The sequence below is a fragment of the Amblyomma mixtum genome, chromosome 4 (assembly GCF_055824585.1).
Source record: "Amblyomma mixtum isolate Tamu chromosome 4, ASM5582458v1, whole genome shotgun sequence".
NCBI lineage: Eukaryota > Metazoa > Arthropoda > Arachnida > Ixodida > Ixodidae > Amblyomma > Amblyomma mixtum.
Window position 1 is genome coordinate 35,418,180 of NC_143015.1, and position 9,903 is coordinate 35,428,082.

The following is a 9,903-nucleotide window of genomic DNA, read 5'->3' on the forward strand; positions in this document are numbered from 1 at the left end:
CTTTCTGAGGTAACCGCCAACAGCAAACTCAACCCGACGTCTGACTACAGTATACAGTGGAGGAGAACGCCAAGCGACCAATTTAATTCTTAGGCGTACACTTCTTTACAGGACGTCAATGGGCTTAACCTTGACAGAGTATCGTAAGCTGAGCACAAGGTAAAGTTCATCAAATTTCTTTCTTACTAGCTTCGCAGAATAAGATCCCTGCGGTTGCTTTGTCATTTTAAAGGGCATTGCGATTGTTAATTCTTTGACTATCCTAATTTTTTTGGCGTCCAAGTAATGGCAGACAACATAAACTACCGGCTGAGAAACAAATTTAGACGGACGCTACAACCCACTCATACTCCCTCTCCCACTCTGGCCAACACTCAAGAACAGACCACCCACAAAAGCGACAACACCCCTGAACAAACACAGCCTGCCCCCGCTAGGACCCAGGACACCTCCACACAGTTCACTCCAGAGACTCGCGACGCTGGCACACAGACGGTAACCGTGGATCCCACACCAGCGGAACAGCACGTAGGAATCACACCGAAAGTAGCCACTAAACAACAAAGCGACCACTTCACACAGACACCTAAGCGATTAGTGACGCACACTAGCACACAGATTGTCACCGACGCGGACCTCGACACCGATACCACCCCCAAACAGAAGTCCCCTAAACACACAACACCCGTCAAGAGGTCCACTCGGCACAAGAGCAGATGACCCACATCTGGCAGCACCAATCGCCCCGAACCCAAAAGACGAATTTTCCTGGTCGCCAGAAAACTAGCCACTAAACAAACTAACTACCGATTCCACCTACACACTTACAAATCCTACTCGCAGCACAGGACAATACCCAAAGGACTTCGAGTTAATGTTAGGTGCTCCCTCGGTGCGCTCAGGCCTGAACTCCTCGCTCGATGGGAAAAGGTTTCAAATGACGCATCCCTTTCATTCATAGCTATTTTAAAAGAACATTGTCAAGAGCAGTTAAATTCCCTCGATGATCAACTTAGTAAGATAGAACTAAATTCGGGCGAAAGCCAGGCACTAGCAGATTTTGTAGCCAGAAAAGAACGCAAGCTGCACGATAAACAACAGCATAAACAAATTAGAGATAAATTTCCGCTAGGTACGAATACATCTGGACAGTTTAACAACCGCCCTCCAATTTTGATACAGACAAAAGATACGCATTTTCCGCCGCAGTACACTGACATCAACATTGTCGATATTTCCAAATCCCTAAGTGATAGCGACAAACGGATTCTGAAGCATGGCCTTACATTTTGTCCAACTAACAATAATTTTAACGAGTATGAACTTCACAGAGACCTCACAGAATTTGCGCGAAGATTGCGAATTAAGGAATTCTTTGCCGAAAAAGCAAACACCCCGATTACTAACCTAGCTCTTTCCTGTAACACGTGGTCAACACGTGCTCACCCTACTGCAGTAACCAGCCTTAATCCCATCCCTCTCAAAGCCGAAAGCACGTGGATGCCGGAAGCGCAGCAGAGTCCCGAATTAGACTTGTACATTAAATCTGTCTCGAAAGAAATCATAGACCAAACAAAGCAAGCTCGAAAACGCAGAAACGTTACCCCAACGGAACAGGCTACTCTGAACCACTTAGCTTCTAGAACCGATATAGTCATTAAACCTGCAGACAAAGGAGGTAGCATAGTTATCCTGCCAGCCGAAAAATACAAAAAAGAAGCTTTTAGGCAACTTAACAACCCTTGTCATTATAGGAAATTAGATTCAGATCCCACTTCAGAGTTCTGCAAATTGATTCTGAACAAACTGGCAAACTTATTATCAAGAGAACTAATCACGCAGTCCGATTACCACTTCTTAAATCCGCTAAACAAACAGGCAGGACGCTTTTACCTACTTCCCAAAATCCATAAGGTTTCTGCAGAAGACTTGTTTACCGCAGATATCCCCGGCAGACCTATCGTTTCAAACAATAACACGCCCACAGAGAACTTATCAATTTTCCTGAACAACTATCTTGCAGATATTCCCACCCACCTCCCTTCCTTTGTCGAGGATACACCGCACTTTCTCCGCATAATAGAGTCTCTGAATGAGGCTTCCATTATCCCAGCAGATAGCATACTTGTCACACTTGACGTCGCCGCTTTGTACACAAATATTCCCATTAATGAAGGTATCGACGCACTGTTAAAAATTCTAACTCAAAGTCCTCACCCGCACGAAACTGAAGTGTACCTCACGCTACTTGAATTGGTACTAACACTCAACTACTTTGAATTCAATTCTTCTTACTACCTTCAAGTATTTGGAACAAGCATGGGCACTCCCTTCGCACCCACCTACGCGAACATTTTTATGGGGCTACTAGAATCTAAACTTCTAAATTCATTTCTAAAAAAACCACTCATATACCTGCGGTACATAGACGATATTTTCATGATATGGGAGCATGGGGCTGAGACCCTGAAGGCATTCGTCACACATTTCAATTCATGCCACTCCAGCATTAAATTCACCTTCAACTCCTCGAAAACGCAAGTCAATTTCCTTGACACCACTGTCCATTTAGAAAATAGCAAGCTCAAAACCACACTTTACAGGAAGCCTACTGACTGACAACAATACTTAGATTTCACTAGCCCTCATCCAAGACACTGCAAACAAGGTATATTCGTAGGACAGGCAACGAGACTAAGAAGAATATGTAGCGACGACGATGACTACCTGAAACACCTCCACTCGCTAAAAAACACACTAATCACCAGAAACCATCCACAGACCACCCTTAATAATGCGTTTCAACGAGCAACCACTTTGAAACGAGATGTAGTTCTTAAAAAACGAACAAAAGCTAACAGTCAACGACCTCCTGCCCTTATAACGAAATACTCAAACGCGCTTCCAAACATAAACAATATCCTGTGGAAATACCACCCCATTTTAACTGGTAACGACCGTCTCAAGAAAATATTTCCCGACGCACCAAGGGTAACATACAGACGCAACACAAACCTGAGGGACATCCTGGTGCATGCTAGGCTCGGTAAGAAACCACCACCGACAGTAACTTCATGCTCTCGACCTAGATGCAAGACATGCAAACATTTACAAAGGGACACTATGGTTAAAAGTACGGCAAGCGATTTCAGTTTCGATATAAAGACCAGTTTTGACTGCACATCGTCCAATACTATCTACATGCTCCAGTGCTCCTACTGCCAGAAACAATATATCGGAGAAACCGGACAAACAATGAGTGCCAGATTAAACGGGCACCGGGCTGACACAACACGGAATGAACAGAAGGCAGTGTCGACCCATTTTAATCAACGCCATCACAAATTCGACGAACTCAAGTTGTTCATTCTTCAGTCAGGCTTCAAATCGACTAGGGACAGAAAATACAGAGAAGCATTCCTAATCCACAAATTTAAAACACTGCAACCAACAGGGATTAACATGTCCAGAGGAAACCTGGAATCTCTCAGGTACATTCCAGAGTTAGCATAATTTTAAATTAACAAATGTCTTGCACGTGGTCAGACCATTTCCTAGAACCTCACATAAGTATATTGTCGCTCTTTGCACCCTTCCCGCGTCATATCTTCCACCACATTTCCGGCCTTGTCACCCTCTCCCTTTGTTCACTTTTTTTTTCTTTTTCTCCTAATCCCCTGCTACCAGTTCTCGGAAACCATGACACTCCTGTTACCCCCTCCGCCCCCACTTTTTGGATTTCTCTGAACACGAGCCATTCCCCCCCCCCCCCCCCCTGCCTTGTCCTTCTTTGGAAATGCCCCCCTTCCTTTCTCCTTCCAGTGCCAGCCCCCCCTTTTTTTTTTCCTTGTTCTCATTTCCCTGTACCACGCTGACTAATCCTCTTATCTGAGTTTTGCAGGTTCACCCAGCGCCTCCCCCCCCCCCGTCGCAGCTTAACGAATCAAGATTCACCTCCCACCCCTTCCTGACACGCATCCCCTCCCACACCACTTTCCTTCCCCACCCCCGGGGCCTTCCTCCTCGGAGCGAAGGCCCTATTTAATCCCTGCCGATGATGAACGCTCTGCCCAGACGAAGACAAGTCCCCTTGTCGAAACGTTGGCTCAAGCAACCTGAGGTTTTCCCCTCCCTTGTTCATTTTGTGATCGCCAAGGACCATCTACCACAACCTCTCTCTACCCTGTACAGAAGAGAGAAATTTAAAAGTTAAGAATGGACTGGCAGTGCCATTAGCCATCGTGAACTTTTTCAGGCAAAACAACGCACTTCTGCTGTTGCTTGTTCCTCTGTGTTACAGCTCCCTGATATTGAAGTTGCGACCAGCTGGCTGGCACGCTTCCAGTGTAAGCCAGCTTTCGTAGTCATGTGAAGAAAACAATGCCCACGTTGCGGATGTTCTATTGAAAGCAAGCAAAGAACTAAACGGCCTACGCGACAGAGGGGGTTATTTGTAGTCAGTTGAAGAGTTCTTCGGGGACAGATGTCAAGGATGAGGAGGTCAGCAGTTTCATACGATTGCAAAAGGACATATCCCAATGACATTTGTAGCTCACGTAGGCTGCTCCATTGCATCAGCCGCTGCTGTGTGCTTGCTCTGCTCGTGCACCGAAGGCGAGGAAGTGGACACGAGAAAGGATGGGATAGAATTTAATGAAGAATATTTCAGTAATATTTGATTTTCTGGTGGCATCATCGTGCAGGTAACTCAAGGAAACGATCTATAGAGCATGATGAGGACCTAGACAGGCAAAGTAGAAAGAAGGGTCTGAAAATAATATGACGAAAACTAAAGTAATGTTCAGCAGTCTCGGAAGCGGACAGCATTGGAAATTAGTATGGAAAATCATCTATTTAGGGCAGGTAGTGCCCGCAGATCCGCACCGCTAAAAAGGAGTAGCTAAAAATAAAAAATAGAAAGAAATAGCTAAGATATTCAAAATGTGATCATCTGCACTTCGCAGATAGTCTGGAATAATGATGTCTTTATTTGTGTCACAGATATCATACACGACAACAGAGGCCAACAGTAAAACCTGTCATCAATGACAGTTTGACAGAGCCGCATGTCCCCACAAACACTAATAAGCGACACAGCGACAGTGTTTCTTTTAAACAAGCATACAACAATACAATACGTGGTCACAAAAAGGATTTCATCGTTGGAACAAGGTACCCGCCGCGGCTAAGCATACTAAGATACCCGCCGCGGCTAGGCATGCTAAGAATTAGCATGCAGAAAACCAAAGTAATGTTCAACAGCCTGGCAAGGGAACAGCAGTTCGCAATTGGTAGCGAGGTGCTGGAAGTAGTAAGAGAATATGTCTACTTAGGGCAGGTAGTGACCGCAGATCCGGATCATGAGAGGGAAATAACTAGAAGAATAAGAATGGGGTGGAGCGCATATGGCAGGTTCTCTCAGATCATGAATGGTAGCTTACCAATATCCCTGAAGAGAAAAGTATACAACAGCTGTATCCTACCGGTACTCACCTATGCGGCAGAAACGTGGAGGCTAACAAAGAGGGTTCAGCTTAAGTTATGAACAACGCAGCGAGCTATGGAAAGGAAAATGATAGGTGTAACGTTAAGAGATCGGAAGAGGGCGGAGTGGATGAGGGAGCAAACGCGGGTTAATGACATCTTAGTTGAAATCAAGAGGAAGAAATGGGCTTGGGCAGGGCATGTAATGCGAAGGCAAGATAACCGCTGGTCCTTAAGGGTAACGGAGTGGATTCCAAGAGAAAGCAAACGTAGCAGGGGACGGCAGAAAGTTACGTGGGCGGATGAGATTAAGAAGTTTGCGGGGATACAGTGGCGGCAACTGACAAAGGACAGGATTAATTGGAGAGACATGGGAGAGGCCTTTACCCTGCAGTGGGTGTAGTCAGGCTGATGATGATGATGATGACCCGCCGCGGTGGCTCAGTGGTTAAGGCACTCGCCTATCGAGCCGGAGTACCCGGGTTCGTAACCGGCCGCGGCGACCGCGTTTCAATGGAGGCGGAGCGCGAAAGCTTCCCCTGTGCTGTGCGATGTCAGTGCAGGTTGCAGACCGCCAGGTGACAGAAATTATTCCGGAGACCTCCCCTACGACAACTTTTTCTCCCTTTCTTCTTTCACTCCCACCTTCCTCTCTTCCCTTGTGGCGCGGTTCAGGTGTCCACCGAAATATGTGAGACAAATACTGCGCCATTTCCTTTCCTCAAAAACCAACTTACCAATTTACCGTTGGAAGAAGCTAAGGAGAAACAATCACAAAAAACAAGTTCAGGCATGAAAAATAAAAATACAGTGATGTGGTGGTCTCGTGGAAGAAGGAACGAAACACAGTTACAATTTCACTCGTCCGGTAGAAATAACAGAATACGTATAAAATGATGGTGGAGCTCAGCAAAATGAATAACGCACACGTTCTCACTTGAAGTGAGGCAATACGGAACTCTTCACAAACAAGATCCACAATTCGGAATAACAGGATAGAGGTACTTGGAGGGCGAAAAAAATAAATGGTCAAGCATTTGTGTAAAAGGCAGCCTACGTTCTTTGAATGTGATACGTTCAAGTTTTATGCTTCCTTGGTTTAATCCGCTCAGTAACCTTGAAAATTCGTTCTTTTGGGGCCTTGAAGCCGTCAGGTGTTTTGAAAACTGTCATTTAACCGGCCTTAGTATTCACTGTCGGGCAGGTAGTAGTTTATGCTGAAAAGTGCCTAGATGGCGTAAAAATAAACAATTATATGTTTTTTTTTGTTTTAGGTGCTTTACGTAGATATATTGGAACAGTTTGGTAGCCTGGAATACATTTTATTTGTCAAACAGATGCTGTGTGTGATAGTCAAAAGGGCAAACGTACTAATACTCTCAGAAGCTTCTGCACTTATGACGCCTCAGCAAGTTTCATGTGTTGTGGCAGACCACCACAAATGGCAGTGGTTAAGTCCGTTGAAAAACGATGTATTATAAATTAACTTCACAATTTTAGAAGGAAGTACATAAATATTTTTGTATATTAACCAAATTAATTTTACAAGCTTATTTGGCAGGTAATCCACGTATGCATCCCATGACATAGTTTCTTGCAAATTAATGCAAAGGGTCTTAATACTTTATGTGGGATTAACGTCCCAAAGTGACTCAGGCTATGAGAGACGCCGTAGTGAAGGGCTCCGGAAATTTCGACCACCTGGGGTACTTTAACGTGCACTGACATCGCACAGTACACCGGCCTCTAGAATTTAGCCTCCATTGAAATTCGACCGCCGCAACCGGGATCGAACCCGCATCTTTCAGGTCAGCAGCCAAGCGCCATAACCACTGAGCCACCGCGAAGGCTAAGCCCGTTAAGGGTGAAAGAGTGTATCCCAAGTGAACACAAGTGTAGTAGGGGGCAGCCGAAAGTTAGGTTGGGTGATGAGATTAAGTAGTTTTCGGGGATAAAATAGCCGTAGCTAGCACAGGACAGCGTTAATAGCCGGGATATGTAAGAGGTCTTTATCCTGCACTGGGCGTAGTTAGGCTGCGGCTGATGAAGATGATCATGTTTTATCAACTACAACTTACAAAGATATGCTTTCCTTATCTGCAATTTCTAGGGGCATGCAAATAGTAGAAAATTCATAATACCGAATCAAATATCCTCCTTTTCGATTATTCGAACTAACCAAAGAGTGTATGTTCAAAATTATTCGAAGAGGAAGGGGAACCCTCCCGTATTGTATATTCCGATATTCCAAAGATAGGAACCATACACGCTGCGTACCATGCACCCTGATCATAGTCGGGATCATGCATGGCCTCAGACATTGAATGACGCGGCAGGGTCCAGGCAGGTTCAGCAAACGCGGCCTTTATGCTTGATCTCGGAGGTCATGCCTCATATGTAGATCTCATCCATCTCATGCACTGAGATGTGGCGATAGTTTATCTTCAGCAAGCAACAGCAAAGGGTCTGTATCTATGCGCATAACATGACAATGATAAATTTAATACACTTGGTGGTATGATCCCCACGAAAGGCAGATCAGTGTCGCGTCTTTTAACAGATACATCTATAACTACGAAAGCAGTGCTTTACCGTTTCTCGTGATTCCTCATTGAATATTCGTGAAAGTAACGAATACTGGTAAAAATAATATATTCCGATTAAATTCTCGATTCGTATTCTATTGGGTTTTAGCTAAACCATTCATATTGTGTTAAGTGTCAAAGCTAAAGTGTTAGAACTCGATTCGGTTTGGAAAAAGTACTATTCCCACTACCTCAGTCATTTCGGCGACCCTCCACCATCTACTCAATGCTCGGAATACCTTTCCTTCTCTGAGGTTAGGGTGCTTCTTACATGTAAAAAGGATCTCAAGCAAACGTGGCAATATTTGAAGAACTGGTCCCTTCCAATGAGTTTTAAGATAGCCTTTTTACCTTTCTGAATATTTGGGACCTCTAACCATTACATGACAACATTCCTCAGCCTCGTAGAGAACGTTAGACACGTGTCCCATTTCATGATCAATACCGTTTCAAACTTCCACGTATGCCATCAGCTGCTTAGGAATGTTTTGAGGAAAAAAAAAGTCCCAGGTAGTGTGGTGTTGTTTTGGCAGTTGTGGTAAACGTAGGGGATGAGTGGTTCCAAGTAAAAATATTAACGATATTAAACTGCAGGCTGGCTCTAAGTAACCCTATATCAGAAGAGTTAAGTGCTGAATTGGATTTGCCTGTGAAAACAATGCCTCTAAAGAGAGCCACATCGCTTTAGTGCTCCGAAGAAATTTCGAATTCATCGCATTCTCGAACGTTCACAAAAATCTGTGTCCACGGTACCATCTAAACTTTGCAACCTGCGTAGTGGAACAGCTGCTGCCAAAAACAAGGCAGTAAGTTCATCCTGGTTATTTCAAAGTTCATGAGCCAGAGCGGCGGGTGACATACACAATTTTAATCGGAAAGCGAAGAGTTGCCTACATTTTTCTCTGTGCAAAAAGAAATAAAAGTAAACGAGCGCGAGTGCGCAGGCGATTTGAAAGTTGTGATTTTAAATTACCGCTTGCAATCTAGGGGAAAAAACAGCGCCGCGACGAGGAATGCGCAGCTACAATTGTTTCCACGCGCTTCCATGAAATGTGTCACACATGCTATGCTCTATTGCCCTTGGCATATGTTGCGGACCTGTCACTCGTTTATGTGGCCTTTCTTTAAATACCCTCAGAAGTGCGCAATTGTTCCGTGCTGGGCGTACCGAGAAATTCACCGCCGACAATTGAAATAATTTTAGATATTCAAGCGAAAACGCTAAAGCATATACTAAAAGCACTGAAATGTGTAGCACGGAGAAGGCTCGTGGAGCCGAACTGGATTTCTACAGTGGCTCATTTTCCGGCGCTGGGTCATATGGTATCAAAGCATAAAAATCTTTGAATCGACAGGTGGACACTAATCTGCAAATTAAGGCTTGGTTATGCTAAAGAGCGATGTCGCAGCGCAAAAGTTAGCGGAGAAAACTACAAAAACACCGGCGTCGAACTTCCACCAACTTTGATAACAGGGGTTCAAAATGTGTACCAGCATATCCGTGATGCATCTTCGCGCATGCGTACTGTTTTTTTTTTTTTGAACCTGAGCGGATAATTAATTAGGAGCTACCTCACCGCAAATCCATCGGGCAATAGTTTCTAATAAATCAGTTCAAATTCAGCCCCTATAGCCCTCTAGATCTCTCTGCCGACTCTGCTTTGCTCTGCGCAGTCCAGCCATGATTGTTGCACAGCCGACACCTGACGCGTACTGGTGTGCGATTGAAATTGTGGGGGGACAGAAAGCGTATACTATACAGCCCTGTAATGAAACTATCTATGAAAAGTATGTATCTAATACTGATCTTTTTTTACTTATTATTTGGGCCAAC